This window comes from Miniopterus natalensis, chromosome 10, assembly GCF_054644295.1.
Source record: "Miniopterus natalensis isolate mMinNat1 chromosome 10, mMinNat1.hap1, whole genome shotgun sequence".
NCBI classification, from domain to species: domain Eukaryota; kingdom Metazoa; phylum Chordata; class Mammalia; order Chiroptera; family Miniopteridae; genus Miniopterus; species Miniopterus natalensis.
Window position 1 is genome coordinate 38,182,010 of NC_142090.1, and position 16,888 is coordinate 38,198,897.

At 35.5% G+C, this 16,888-nt stretch overlaps 1 protein-coding gene across 2 annotated transcripts in view; it reads right to left on the reverse strand.

Moving 5' to 3' along the window:
- The window catches only part of SUGCT (succinyl-CoA:glutarate-CoA transferase), an 841,499-nt gene that overhangs the window by 295,156 nt on the left and 529,455 nt on the right, over window positions 1-16,888 (reverse strand). The window lies entirely within an intron of this gene.

Sequence of the window (16,888 nt, forward strand, 5' to 3'; positions counted from 1 at the left end):
TAGAGACTTAATAAGGTTAAAACATTATTAATGCAAGTTTATGTTCATAATGGACCACAGATCAAAAGGATCAGATAGTATGATTGTTTTTAATAATGTAACTCTTGACTACTAATGAATTAATTCCAAATTCATTTTTTATGATCTTCAACATTCAGATAATTGAGATTTTATAGTACAAACTCAAATTCACATTTGTATCTTCTCAATGATTTGTCAATCTAAGTTGCTCAGTTGACAAGTCTAAAGAAGATTGCTCTCTGCCCCAGCTGTGCCAATTCAACCTGGAATGGGAAACACTGACACCCTTAAGAGTTATCAAGATTTTGTATAGAGATGAAGCTGACAGTTATGTCAGGGATGTGAGAAGCAGAATCATATCCAGCTTGTTCCTGCAAAGATGTGTTGGCTCAACAGAGCTGAGGATCATAAAAACAAGTTTGGTAGATAAAATGGGCAGATATACATCAAAGACACATGGGGGGAGATATTGAGCAAAAGGATGTTGTTTCACACATTACTTGTAGGGTGAATGGTGCTTTGCTGAAGATTCAGCAATCTCTGGAAGAAAGGAGGGGCTTAAGTGCCTCCTTAAGATTCAGTTGCTCCTTACAATCTAAACTTCCTGACCCCTGTTTGGTATTTCAGGTAGTGAAGCTGCAGGTCCTTGGAATTATCTATGTCCTGCAATGATCCTTTTAATGATCCAAAGTGTCATTCCTCAAACAAATTAAATACTTAATTTTTCATAAGTTATCTTGAGTCAATTCCATATATTTCTCTACAATCTTTTAAACAACCCTTCATGGTAAATATTATTACTTATGTTTTACAGATGAGAAAAATTAAGGCTCAAAGAGAAAATTAACTTACTCAAGATTACACAGCTAGTTAAGTAGCAGAGCCAGGATTTAAACTCACATTTTTCAAAATTATACTATTCTCTTGCTTTCTACTGCTACTGATAGAATCTCCATTCTCACTAAGGAAGTTATTTATTAAGTATTATCTGTTAAAGGGATGTAAATGAAAATGTATAATAATAATTAAATGAAAAATTAATAATATTTAAAATGTATATTAAAGAAAATCTTCAAAAACATATACAATGTGGAGCAAAAGTAGGCTTGTTGTTGTTACAACAACAACAAAACCCCTGTAGTTTTTGTGAGCCTCTTGGGAAAATCAGGACATTCTCAGGTAAAGTTATTATTTATTGATATCAAGATTACAGGAATTTTTTTATACTGGGTAATACAAAAGTAGGTTTACAGTTGTTTGCATTCAAAGAATACAATAAATAATGAATAATAATGTAAAAATAAACTCTGTTTTGTATACTCAGTTTTGGGAGCCTTTTAAGTTGTAAAATAGAGATAATAATGCCTAACTCTTGGGATTAGAGCAGAGGTTAAAAGAGATGATGCATGGACAATGACACTCTTCCAGGACCAAACTGGAATTACAACTAAAATGGGCTGGCTGGGTTCCCAAAAGCAGCAACTGAAGGTCCGAAGAGCTATCTCAGCTGTGGGGGTTCCTACTGAGAAATTTGGTGTCTAAAGCCTCTGGGCTCCACAAACCAGAACACCAGAACTAAAAAGGTGTCCATGTAACATCTGGCTGTGAAAAGCAGCAGGATTTCTCTCCACCAGGGATAGATGGTTGGAAATGCAGAACCCTCTAGAAGGATCAATGTACAGGGTTCTGTGCACAGCCACTCACCCTGGGCTCTAGGGGAGGGAAGGAGGAATGACTGGACTAGAGCTGTGTGAGGAGAATCCAGGATAGCAGGCTCTGGAGATGGAGCTCTGAGGGCAGCCATCTGAATTCCTGTGCTGAGTCATTTCTCTATACTGCACAGGACATCTTTATCAGGCAGACCTTTGCCAGCTAGGCAGCTTTTGCCTTGGGGTGAAGCAAGTGCCCTACCCATTGGAAAACCTTTTGTCCCACCCTGTGGAGTTTCTGCCTTGCTGTAGATTATGACCTAAGGCTCATTAAGAAACTCAGATTAATCAGCATGCAGACAAAGCAGAACGCTGGGTGATGTGAGTCTTTGCCTGATCTGCTTCAGGACCCTGGACTTGGAAAAGCAGACTTTGATGTGAAGCAGATCTTGGTCCTGTCCAAACACACCCAGCCCCAGCAGAAGGAATCACAAGCTGTAAAGTGAGAAACTTCAAAAACGGTCGTCAAGACCAGTCACAAACAGCATCTGACGTTGACCTGCATCAGAGATGCTCCAAAAAGATTAGGAATCCTAGAAGATCCACCTAATACATAGAAACAAATCCAAATAGGCAGCCAAAATGGAGAGAAAGAAAAACAAGTCATAAGTGAAAGAACAAAAGAATTCTCCTGGAGAAGAGCTAAATGAAATAGATATAAGCAATATATCAGATATAGTTTCAAAATACTGATCATAAGGATGCTCAACATCATGAGAAAAGAACTGGAAACTAAGAAGGAAATTAAGAATGACATAGTTGAAATAAAAAAAAAAAAAACCCACACAAAAAAAAAAAAAATTGGAAGGAATAAACAGCAGATTATGGGAAGCTGAGGATCAGATCATTGAATTAGAAGGCAACCTGGAAAAATCACACATTGAGAGAACCACAAAGAAGAAACAATTAAAAAAAACAGGAGGATAGTTTAAGGGAGCTGTGGGACAACATGAAATGTAACAATATTCACATCATAGGAGTACTAGAAGATGTAGAGCGTAAGCAAGGGTTAGAGAACCTGTTTGAAGAAATAATGTCAGAAACCTTCCCCAACCTGGTCAAGAAAAAAGTAACACAAGTGCAGGAGGCACAGAGAGTCCCAAGCAAGAAGAACCTAAATATACCCATGCCCATATTAGAATTAAAATGTCAAAAATTCAAGACAGAGAGAGAATCTTAAATGCAACAAGAGAAAAGCAATCTGTTACCTACAAACGAGCCCCCATAAGGTTGTCAGCTGATTTCTCATCAGAAATTCTACCAATCAGAAGGCAATGACATAAAATAGTCAAGGTAATGAAAAACAATGATCTGCAATCAAGACTATTCTATCCAGCTATTATTCAAAATAGATGGTGAAATAAAGAGCTTTCCATACAAAAAAAGGCTAAAGGAATTTATCACTAACAAACTAGCATTGCAAGAAATGTTAAAGGGACTGCTATAAAAGAAGTAGAAATAGAGAGAGAAATATAAGCACAAAGAACTAAAATGGCAATAGATAAGTACCTGTCACTAATAACCTTAAATATGAATGTATTAAATGCTCCAATCAAAAGACATAGGGTAACTGAATGGAAAAGAAAATATGACCCAACCATATGTTGTCTACAAGAGACCTACCTCAGAACAAAAGGCTCATAACAGGATGAGAGTGAAGGAATGGAAAAAAGTTTCCACGCAAATGGAAATGAAAAAAGAAGCTGAGGTAGCAATACTCATATCTGACAAAATAGACTTCAAAATGAAGGCCATAGCAGAGACAAGAAAGGTCACTACATAATACCAAAGGGATCTATTCAATAAGAGGATATAACCCTGATAAAAATATATGCACCCAACATAGGAGCGCCCAAATATACAAAAAAACTTCTGGAGGACTCAAGAGAGAGATCAGCAGCAATACATTCATAGCAGGAGACTTTACACCCCACTGACTTCACTGGATAGGTCTTCCAGACAAAATAATCAACAAGGAAACAGAGAACCTAAATAACACACTAGGTCAGATGGATCTAATTGACATTTACAGAACATTCCACCCCAAAGCTGCAGAATATACATTTTTCTCAAGTGCACATGGGACATTCTCAAAGACTGACCACATGCTAGGACACAAAACAAGTCTCTACAAGTTTAAGAAGACTGAAATCAGATCAAGCATCTCAGATAACAATGGCATGAAATTAGAAATCAACTATAGTAAAAACACTCAAAAACATTCAGACATATGGAGGCTAAATAGCATGTTGTTAAACAATGAATGAGTTACCAATAAGATCAAGGAAGAAATCACAAACTTCCTGGAAACAAATGAAAATAAACATAAAACAACCGCAAATCCTTGGGACACAGCAAACACAGCCCTGAGAGGGACATTCATAGCACTACAGGCCTAGCTGAATAAACAAGAATAACTTTCAGTTATCTAGTTTTGCAACTTAAAGACATAGAGAACAACAAGAAAAGCCTAGGGTAAGTGGAAGGAAGGAAATACTAAACATCAGAGAGGGAATAAATCACGCAGAGGCCAAAAACAATATAAAAATTCAATGAAACCAAGAGCTGGTTCTTTGAAAAGATAAACAAGATTGGCAAACCTTTAGCCAGACTTATCAAGAAACAAAGAGAGGACCCAAATAAGTAACATCAGAAATGAAAGACGTGAAGTAACAAATGAAATCACAGACATACAAAGGGTTGTAAGAAAATACTAGGAACAACTATATGCCAACAAACTGGACAATGTAGACAAAACGGACAAATTCCTAGGAAAATACAATCTTCCAAAGTTGAATAGGGAAGAAGCAGAGAACCTGAATGATCCAAAAGCAGCTGAGGAAATTGAGAAGTAATAGAAAAATTCCCAGCAAACAAAAGCCCTGGACTGGACAGCTTCACAGGGGACTTTTACCAAGTATTCAAAGAACTAACACCTATCCACCTCAAATTATTCTAAAAATATAAGAGTAAGGAACACATCCAACCTCTCTCTTTTTAAAAAATATATCTTTATTGATTTCAGAGAGAGGAAAGGAGAGGGAGAGAGAGAGATAGAAACATCAATGATGAGAGAGTCATTGATCGAGTCCACAACCCGGCATGTGCCCTGACGAGGAATCGAACCCCAATCTCCTGGATCCCAGGTCGACACTCAACTACTGAGCCATGCCCGGCCAGGCTCAATCTCTTTCTATGAGGCCTGCATTACCTAATTCCAAAACCAAATAAACACACTACAAAGAAAGAGAATTACAGGCCAGTATCCCTGATGAACATAGACGAACAAAATATTAGCAAAACGAATCCAGTAATATATTAAAAAGATCATACACCATGACCAAATGGGATTTATTCCAGGGAAGCAAGGATGGTACAATATTTGTAAATCAAAATATGTGTGATATATCACATAAACAAACTGAAAAACAAAAATTTCATGATCATATCAATAGATGCAGAAAAAGCATTTGACAAAATTCAGTACTCATTTTTGATAAAAAGTCTCAGCAAAGTAGGAATTGAAGGATCATACCTCAATATAATAAACACCATATATGACAAACCTACAATCAATATCATACTCAATGGGCAAATAGTAAAAGCATTTCCCCTAAGAACAGGAACAATACAGGGGTGTTCACTTTCACCACTCTTATTCAACATAGTACTGGAAGTCCTAGCCACAACAATCAGACAATAAGGAAACATAAAAGTTATCCAAATTTGAAGAGAGGAAGTAAAACTGTCATTATTTGTAGATGACATGATATTGTACACAAAAAAATCCTAAAGACTCCATCAAAAAACTACTGGATTTAATAAATAAATTCAGCAAGGTAGAAGGATAAAAATTAGCACCCAGAAATCGATGGCATTTTTATTCACCAAAAATGAACTCTCAAAAAGAGAAACTAAAAAAAAAAAAAACAAACAAAAAAAAAACCCATTTACTATTGCAACAAAAAAAATAGGATACTTAGGAATAAACTTAACCAAGGAGGTAAAAGACCTGTACTCAGAAAACTATAGGACTTTGCAAAAAGAGGTAGAGGAAGATATAAACAAGTGGAAGAATATACCATGTTCATGGCTTGGGCAAAATAATATCATTAAAATGTTTATATTAACCAAAGCAATCTATAGATTCAATGCAATCCCTATAAAAATAACAAAGGCATACCTCACAGATCTAGAACAAATACTCCAAAAATTTATAGGGAACCAAAAAAGACCCTGAATAGCCACAGCAGTCTTGAGAAAGAACAAAGTTGGAGAGATCACAATACCAGATATCAAGTTATACTACAAAGCCACTATAATCAAACAGCCTGGTACTGGCATAAGAACAGTCATGTAGATCAGTGGATCATAACAGAGAGCCAAGAAATCTACCAAAGCCATTACTCTCAATTAATATTTGACCAAGGAGGCAAGAACATACCATAGAGTGAAGATAGTCTCTTCAATAAATGGTGTGGGGAAAATTGAACAGGTACAAGCAAAAAATAAAACTAGACCACCAACTTACACCATACACAAGAATAAACTCATAATAAAGATTTAAATGTAAGACATGAAACCATAAAAGTCTTAGAAGAAAATGCAGGCAGCAAAAACTCAGACATATCCCATAGCAATATGTTTGTCGATACATCACTTAGAGCAAGAGAAACAAAGGAGAAAGTAAACAAATCAGACTACATCAAACTAAAAAGCTTCTGGAACATAGCAAAAAAAAATCATCCACAAAAGGAAAGGTAGTGAATGGGAGAACATATTTGCCAGTGACACATATGATATGGGTTAATATCCAAAATGTATAAGTAATTCATACAACTTAAAAAAAGGAAGACAAAAAATCCAATTAAAAAATGGGTAAAAGACCTAAATAGACATTTATCCAAAGAAGACATACACATGGCCAAGAGACATGAAAAAATGCTCAACACTGCTAATCATCAGAGAGATGCAAATTAAAACCACAACAAGGTATCATTTTACACCTGTCAGTATGGTTATCATCAACAAATCAACAAATGCCAAGTGCTGGTGAGGATGTGGTGAAAAGGGAACCCTAGTACATTGCTGGTGCAGCCACTATGTAAAATAGTATGGAGGTTCATCAAAAAATTAAATTTGGAACTGCCATTTGTTCCAGTGATCCAACTTCTAGGAATATATCCTAAGAAACCTGAAACACTTATCAGAAAGAATATATGCACCCCTACATTCATAGTATCACAATTTGCAATAGCTAAGATCTGGAAACAGCCGAAGTGTCCATCAGTAGATGAGTGAATAAAAAACTTGGGGTACATTTTTACCATAGAATACTACGCAGTTGTAAAAAAGAAGGATCTCTCACCCCTTGGACATCATGGATGGAACTGGAGAGTATTATGCTAAGAGAAATAAGCCTGACAAAGAAAGATTAGTATCACATGATTTCAGTCATATGTGTAATATAATGAACAAAATAAACTGATAAACAAAATAGATCCAGAGACATAGGATGATAAAACAGACTGACCAATCTCAGAGGGAAGGTGGGGGTGAGGGAGTGGGTGGAGAGAGATTAATCAAAGAACTTATATACATATATGCATAACTCGGGGACATAGACAATAGTATTGGGGAGGCCTGAAGGTGGGGTGGATGTGGTGTGGAGGGGATCAAAGTGGGGATAAAAGGAGACATCTGCAATCTTTCAACAATAAAGATACATTTTAAAATATCTTACAGGGTTCTAGTTTTTGGTTCTGCATTTGTTTTTGTCTCCTGGCATTGAGGATTGCGTGTGTGTGTGTGTGTGTGTGTGTGTGTGTGTGTGTGTGTGATAGAGAGAGAGAGAGAGAGAGTGAGAGTGAGAGTGAGAGAAAGGCTGACAGATAAATATTCTTATCATTGTTATACATTATGTTTTCTGTATACCTGTATGATGATTTTAAAAATTAAGAAATGTGTTTCAATATCAGAAAATAGCCATCTGACTAACTTTCCACTGAATTAAATGCTTATTTGCCCATTATATTCAAAGACCCATGGTCTTTCTACATGGTAAAATAAAAGAAATGCAAAATTTGGATTCTTGCCTCTACCACTTATCCTGTCTCAGAGACTGTGGTCATTTGCAAAGTGGAGTTATCTAAATCACCTTCTTCAGAAAATTAGATTGAAGCCCAAATGAAATAATTCATGTGAGGACCTTTTGTAAATTACAAAGTCCAATAAGCCCTCATATTAGTAAGTGTCTTATCTATTTCAGAACCTATATTTTTATGCCGTCATAAGAGATTCCACTTAGCAAAAATCTCTAGCTGCAAAAGGTTGTGGCGTAGCTAAAGTGACATTCCTTTCCATATTTTAAATTTGGGGATATCTCTTCCCCCAGCAGTTATCAAGGTCACAATTCTGGTTACAGGACTCAAATCATTTGGAGAAGCCTACTGACAGTTGCTATGGCTGCTGTGCTCCTACACAAGGTGAGAAGCTGACCTTGTGGTGTGTTAGAATTTTGGCCAAGATAGAAGAGAGTGTAAGCATGATTTGAAAAGCAGGACAGGCCTAGCCAGTGGCTCAGCAGTTGAGCATATACCTATGATCTAGTGGATGCTGGTTCAGTTCTCGGTCGGAGAACATGTCCAGGTTGTGAGCTCAACCCCCAGTAGGGCACGTGCAGGAGGCAACCAATGGCTCATAATTGATGTTTCTATCTCTATCCTCTCCCTTCCTCTCTCTGAAATTAATAAAGATATATTAAAAAAAGCAAACAACAAAAAAACAGTACAGACTTTAACTGGATTGATGTTTCCTGAGTCACTTTCTGAAGGGCCTTCACATTCAGATCAGTTGGATAGAAGGTTTAAAGGCCATAAAAAGGAAATATGTTCATATTTAAATGCCCAGAGTGCTAAGGAAAACCCTATTCATGTTGCATTAATATTTTCAGTAACTTTTCAGATAATATCTAGGCCTATAATGAGTACAGTGTGGTTAGGAAATGAGCAGTAATGAATAGTGTTGAATCACTTCAATTTCTAAGGAAAAAAAATCAAGAACAAAGTCTAATGATTATTCTTAGCAAGTAAAATATTGCAGACCACAAAATGGTTTGCCATTCTAATCCATTTCAAGCATAAACAAATACATACTTGCATGCACACACATACCCCTACACAAATACCATAGTCAAAAGCTGAAAGAGTTAATTTAAACCTTGGAGAAAACCCACTTTAAGGACTGGTTCAAAAGCTCTTAAATAGCAGAAAAATCAATACACTTTTATCAGACTTCAGTGTTTATAGAAGCAATACAAAACAGGATTTTGTTTAAATGTATATATTACGCCAGATCAAGCTGTAAGTTAAAACATCTGTGTCCAAGTTAATCTCAGATGCAGCATGGAGATTATTTGAATTGTGTGTTTCCTTTTGTGACCTTTTTAGATGTGGCTTTGCAGGGGGTGGTGGGGGAGGTGGACAGGCAGGGAAATAATTTTCTTAAGCTTTTAGTTGCCTGCAACAGTGCCAATAGTTGAACATAATGGCGATATTTTTAAAGTTTCCCATATGAATAACAAAAGAAACAAACCCTTTAGTAATTTCAAAATACTGTTATGTAGGGAATCTTAAAAAATAAGTTATAGACACGTAAATATAGGTATGTGGATCTAAGATTGCTATAGGCTATTCATGACATAAAATTTTCAATTAAAACCACTTTTAAGAGCAATAATCACATTTTGAAAAGGCATATACAACTTGCTAGTGGATTATACTACTTCCATGATGAAACAAACCTTAGAACATAAGCAAATATTATATACTTAGTTTAACAGGCACTGATGTTTTCAGCACAATATAGTCTTATAGAAAATGTCTTATAGAAAGTCCTAATAGTTCTTGTTTATAGGAGACGAGAAAACAAAAACTGAAGTTGATGGAAGCTTTCTTTTTTTAGATTTGTTTTCAAGGGATCAGACATCTGTAAATCAAATCCATTTTGACTGAAACAATAAATTTGATTCAATTCTGAAATTTCATTTCAAAAGTGTAAGAGAAAAATTTATGGGACCCTTCAAAGTAAATGACAAGTCTGGTCTCTGAAATATGTCAGGAACACATTAACATCATGTAAAAATAACAGCAAAGCCAAGCCAAAGTCACAACGGCCAAATGTCCTGAAAACAGGGCTCTAGGAAAGGAACTTGTGGATCTAATATTAGTTGTATTTTTGGTAAATAACTGGGACTTCTTATGATTGAATTCCCTTAATACATACTTTCAGTGTAGTGATTCTATTCCTTCTTTGTTTAGTTGATTATGTGCTGGGCAAGAGACATCAACCGAAGATTAAAAGACTGAACTGCAGATGCTCCCTGCTCTGTTCCACGTGCGAGGAATATAACAAAATAAAGTACTTTGACTTTATGGAATGTATGCTCTAATGGAGAAAAAGGCTCCACACACACATATGTAGATATAATTATATTATTTTGTATTATGCCATTGCATATTATATATGAGTGCTATGAAAAAAAAATGAAGCAATGAAAGAGAACAGAAAATAAAGGAGGACCATGTCAAATAAAGACTCTCTTGCAGTGATGTTTGAGCAGAGACCTGAATAAAATGAGGAAATAAGCCCACAGATATCTGTAGAAAGTGTACCCCATACAAACAGTACAGCAAACACAAGAATTCTAAAGCATGAGCTTGCTTAATTTGCTTAAGGAACATCAAGGGGGTCACGGAGGCTGGAACAGAGTGACTAAGTTGAATAGAGGTAGGAGATAAAGTGATAGAGGCAAGTTGGGCCAGATCATGTACAGCCTTGGAAGTCCTCTAATTGTGATGAAAAACAATCAGAGGGTCTGAGCAAGGAAGGGGCATGATGATTATGCTGGCCAATGATTAGGAGAGATCACATCAGGTTTTACCTAAAGCAGAACTATGAGATACCTGAGCATAATACTTAAAGCAGTGCCTAGCAAGTACTAAATGTTCAATAAAGATTTGTTGAAGGAAAGAAAGGATAAATAAATGATTTTATGGTGACAGCCTATGCCTCAATAAAAGCTTACTCACAGTTATACCTTTATTCCTTTAATCAAAACCATTTTTCATTGAACAATGCACCTGAAAAGTAGTGCCATTTAAGTCACTTGAAGTCATCAATGTATTTCATAAATTAACTGACTTAACAGTTTCTGCCCAGTGTGACCATAGACATAAGTGTTTGGATACAAAGAGATCTAGGGGGCCCGGCCGGGCGTGGCTCAGCAGTTGAGCATTGACCTAGGATCCAGGCGATCGGGGTTCGATTCCCAGTCAGGGCACATGTCCAGGTTGCGGGCTGCAGCCGATCAATGACCCTCTCATCATTGATGTTTCTATCTCTCTCTCTCCCCCTCCTTTCCTCTCTCTGAAATCAATAAAGATATATTTAATAAAAAAATTAAAAAAAGATCTAGGGGATGAAAGTTGTGTGATAGATTCTTGAGAGTGAATTAGTAAAAAAAAAAGAATTAGAATGATGCTAATAAAAGGTGAAGTGGGAAGACAATATTAAAATAGCTTCTTAATTAATACCAGTGTCTTCAATCTCTTTACCTTCTCCTCATACAACATTGATCAATTTCTGTCCCTTCTTAAAATTCTGCAGTCTCCATATTCTACAAGACAAAACCCAAACTTCTCAGCATAGCAGAAAACACACCCAACAATCTTTCCAAATGCATTTCCCCCCAAGGCTCATGCTGAACCCCAATAATGTAAAGGAATTGCCATCACACTAACATCCTGCAACCTATTACACCTAAGTGCCTTATGTAGGTCAGTTGCCCATCCTGGAATGGTCTTTCTTGCCTTTTCTAGCTGGTAAGCTTCTAAGATTCAACTTAAGCATCTACTCTGTGAAATCTTCCCTGAGCACCTCCCCTCACAATGGTGTGCTGCCTATTAATGCCCATGCTAAGCTCTGAGGTCCTCAAAGTAGAGTTACTGGTGTCAATGTGGTTTGTTCCTCTCACTCACTTCAGTCCCTAGCACAGAGCAGATGTTCAGTATGTTTGCTGACTAAATTTTAAGTCTGAATTGAAACACAGACAAGACAGCTTTTTCCACAACTTAGTTTCAACAAATGATTAAATATTAAAATGATTAGTACTACAATGGTACGCAAGCTAGTTCTCTAATTTCAAATGAAACATGTTCTTCTGTTTGTCTTTAAGAATTCTGAAGGAGATTTTAGAAAAAGGGAGCTGAATTTTCTCATTTCATTTAGAGAAGAGAAAACCCTAATAAAAGCTTTTTGATCACTTTTCCACTACAACCTTTGGTAAAGTAGATGGACTTCCTTGTGATATCATGGCATTGCTGAAACTCTGTAGCAAGCTGCTTTTACTTACGGAAATAAAAACACTTGTACCTAGGTCTTGCCTATTCATAAGTAACTTCTGAAGGGTATATGTTTAGTGAGTGATAGGATTCCTAACTGAGTCCAAACATAACCAGGATGCCTTAAAGAAAGGACAATGTGGTGATAATCACCATTTAATTTCAAGTGTTGCATATTTGTTTCAACAAGTTTCAAAACACTTCCCAAGGGATTTTAAAGAAAGTCACCAAGTATGTTTAACAAAACAACATATGGAATGCTAATTTTGTTGTGATGCTATACTCTAATACAGCCAGAAACAGACTTTTCATAAAATCAGCAGATTTGCAAACACTAATTAAGAAACACTGAAAACCATCAAGGTCAATTTAAATCCATTTAAAAACAAATATTCCTACTCTTGTTAGTTCTAGTAATTTCCCACCAGGGATTCACTGCACACCAACAAACTTTCACCATTCAAGCTTTTCAGTAAAGGTAAATAAATAAAGGTTTACTTTTGATTTTCTGTACAAAGGCAAACAGTGAGGTTTAGAGGGCTGGGTGAAAATAACAAATTTGTCTCTATCAGTATACTCTCTACTCAGGAATCAGACCATTGTGGTATAGAATTTTGACTTAAGTTGATATATCACCTCTAAGAGACTTTCCAGGAGTTCTGTGCTAGCCATAAGGGAGTATGCTCTGATACTAACTCTGTGTGAGAATGATTCCCTTGCCTTGTGTGGAGAGAGCCAATACCCCTTACAAACTAGTTTTACAAGTTATACTTCAATGCTGCCCTCTGCCCAGAGGCCATTATTTTTTCAGTCTCTCTGCCCATTGATCATGTCATTGTTTCTAAGATCACTCCACCCAAAAAGTAGGGGGAACATATATATGCATGTATGTATGTATGTATGTATATACAAGTGCTTGTGTGTGTGTGTGTGTGTGTGTGTGCTTGCATGTGTATATGTGTGTATCTGAGCATTTCTCAGATTTTCAACCAGTGGATATTGACCAAGTACTCATATGGTCAACCTAGCTATATGCCCAGGGCCACTCATCTCTTGCTATAGACTCTATCCACAAAGGATGGGGAGATATATTATTGCTACACTCTCTAAGAACAGATCCACCAGTGAAATCAAGGTATTTTAAACAGAATAATTTATAACAAACTACCCTTTCACCTAAGAACTCTAGACCAGCAATTTTCAATTGGTCTGCCGTAGAATTTTTAAAACATGCAATACATGACTATTTTGTCAAGGGCATTGACTTTTTTTCCCTTGGATTGTCCAATAAAAAAATGACAACAGCCAACACAACAATGACCCTCCAATGTGAATGAATCAAAATTGTACCTATTTTTTGTCAGATTGGAAAAAAAAAACTTATTTTTTTGGAGTGCTGCAGAATTTTAATAATTAGTTTATGTGTGCCATGAGATGAAAAAGGTTGAAAATCACTGCCTTAGACCAAAAACAGCAAACAAACTGATTTGAATCTGAGTTGCAAAGCTTAAAAAAATTCTATTACATATCCAAAGACCAAAACTTTTTCTAGTAAATAGGTTGACATATTATTGTTTTGTTTCTTTATGCCTTGTCTTGCTCCAGAAAAGACTTAAAGTAGTTTAGTTTAAAATGAGTGTGAGATTGGCTGAGTTTAAAAAGTTGTCAAATGGAAGTTTGCCTTGTGTTCCTATTGTCTTTCTTTTAATAAAATTGGATATAAAAGAATATTTAAATGGTTCAGTCCTTTGTCTCACAGATCCCCAACATGGACTGCCCAGATGAAGACCAAAAGTCTTAAGATAAAGATGTAAAAGTCTGAGAAGCAAAAGCAAAAATATGTCAAAGTATATGTTATAAAGATTAGTTAAACTTGTCAACTGATTTCTTGAGGAACACTGTCTCATGAACATACCTCCTCTCTTTCCTCCTTTCATTTCACTTCCCTATTTACAATAAAGAATAAGGAGAATCTGAGGCTATGGGGAGGGAAGGACAATCTTAACCAATAAGTGACTCTCATCTAGGGCTTTTGCCTACAGATACAAACAGAGAGCACAACAACTAAGAGAGGGGACATTGGAAGTTTTAAAACATTATGTATTGCTAAGTCCAAGACACTCAAACACCACCACACAGTGACTGTCAAATCTAAATTGAGATTTGTGGAATTTTTAAATTTTCTCTTCAAGGGAACAGTTCAGCTCTATGGAGAGGTGTGGTACATAAGAAGATGGAGCATCTGGCTGGAGACCAATTTGCATATAAGCCCAACCCAAGTGGACCCATATTGATAGCTTTTCTAAAATCATAAACAGTACAGCTGAAAAAAAATACACTACACTCAGGTTACTTTATGGCATCAATAATTAAACAGGACTCACTGCACTCATTGGGTTATTGCAAATTCTGACTAAACATAAAGAATTTTCAAATAATATAATTATTCCTTTATTTATTCATGTTTTTCTACAATGTTTTTAATTGGATGTTTAAAATTCCACAGCTATTCAGGCACTTTGTTTAAATGGCTATAGATGACTCATATGTACTTTCAGGGAAGAGAAAAGAAACATTAATGAGACATATCAAAGTTCTAAAGACACAATAAGAATAGCAAAATGAAAGACTAGAATTAATGGATTATTTTTTACTCTGGTAAATATACATAACATAAAATTTTCCTTTGTAACCATTTTTAAGTATACAATTGCATTAACTACATTCAAAATATTGTACGATCATTGCCACTATCTATTTCCAAACTTTATCATCCTAAACAGAAATTCTGTACCCATTAAACAATAACTGTCCCCATTAAACAATAAATCCCCACTCTTCTTTCTTCCTTGTTAATTTCTAGTCCAATTTCTTTCTCTATGAATTTGCCTATTCTTGGTCCTTCAAATAAATATAATAGTACAATATTTGTCATTTTGTGTCTAGTTTACTTCACTGAGCATATTTTCAAAGTTCATTCATGTTGTAGTATGTATCAGAATTTCATTCATTTTCATGGCTGAATAAGATTTCATTGTATACATTTTGTTTAGAGATTCAATTGCAATGGACATTTGGGTTATTTACACCTTTTAGCTATTATGAATAATGCTGCTATGATCACTGGTGTACAAGTATCTGTTTGAATGTTTGCTTTCAATTCTTTGAGATATATACTTGGAGGTGGAACTACTGGATCGTTATGATAATTCTGTGTTTAACTTTTTGAAAAATTACTGCACTATTTTCCACAGCAGCTCCATCATTTTACATTCCCACATTGTATGAGGATTCCAATTTCTTCACATTTGCCAAAACTTGTTATTTTCTGTTTTATTTATTTGTTTGTAATAGCTATCCAAAGGGGTGTTAAGTGGTATCTCATTGTGGTTTTGATTTGTGTTTCCCTAATGACTAATGATTTTGAGTGTCTTTTTTCTGCTTACTAACTATTTGTATATTTTCTTCTAAGAAATGTTTGTAGTCCTTTGCCCATTTTTTGAATTGGGCTTTTTGTTTGTTGTTTACTTATAGGAGTTCTTTATATATTCTGTATTCTGGATATTAATCCCTTATCAGATATATGCTTTTCAAATATGTTCTCCCATTCTATGGGTTGTCTTTGCACTTTTTTTAAAATATATCTTTATTGATTTCAGAGAGAGGAAAGGAGGGGAGAGAGAGAGAGAGATAGAAACATCAATGATGAGAAAGTCATTAATCGGCTGCCTAGCCCGAAACCCGGGCATGTGCCCTAACCGGGAATCGAATCCCGATCTCCTGGATCCTAGGTCGATGCTCAACCGCTGAGCCACGCCCAGCTGGGCATCTTAGTACTTTTTTGATAATGATTTTTGCTGTATAGAAGTGGTTGTTTTTGTTTCTCTTTATTTCAATGAAGTCCATTTTATCTGTTTTTATTTTTGTTGTCTGTGTCTTTGGAATCACATCCAAGAAATCATTGTCAAATCCAAAGTCATGAAAATTTCCTCCTACTTTTTACCTAAGAGTTTTATAATTTTAGGTCTCACATTTAGGATATTGATCAATTTTCAGTTAATTTTTGTATATGATATAAGATAAAAATCCAACTTCATGATTTTGCATGTGGATGTCCATCACTTTTGTTAGAAATGTTTTGTTCCTCTCCCCATAAAATGGTTTTTTTGGCACCTTTGTTGAAAATCAATTGATCACATATATGAGGATTTATTTCCTAGCTCTCTATTTTATTCCATTGTTCTATATACCTGTCCTTATGCTGGTGCCACAATTTTCTGATTACTATAGCTCTATAGTAAATTTTGAGATTGGGAAGTATGAGTCACTCTGATTTTTTATTCTTTTTCAAGGTAATTTTAACTATTCAGAGTCCCTTTAGGATAGGTTTTTATTTCTGTAAAAAATGCCATTGGGATTTTTGATTTTTGATTACAATGAATCTATAGGTCACTTTGGGTAGTACTGTCACCTTAGCAATATTGTCTTCTAATCAATGAATACAGAATGTCTTTCCAATTATTTGTATTTGCTTAATTTCTTTCAAAGCATTTATTTCAATTTTTACAGTTAATTGGCATTTACACTACACCAGGAATAATTCTAAGTGCTTTACAAGTATTAATTTATCTATTTCTCATAACAATATGATAAAGTGCTATTTTAACTCCTTTTTTGTGGATAAAGAAACTGAAGCACAAAGAAGTTAAATAACTTGCCTAAGGTCACTGTGCTGGTAGGTGGTAGAACTGGGATTTA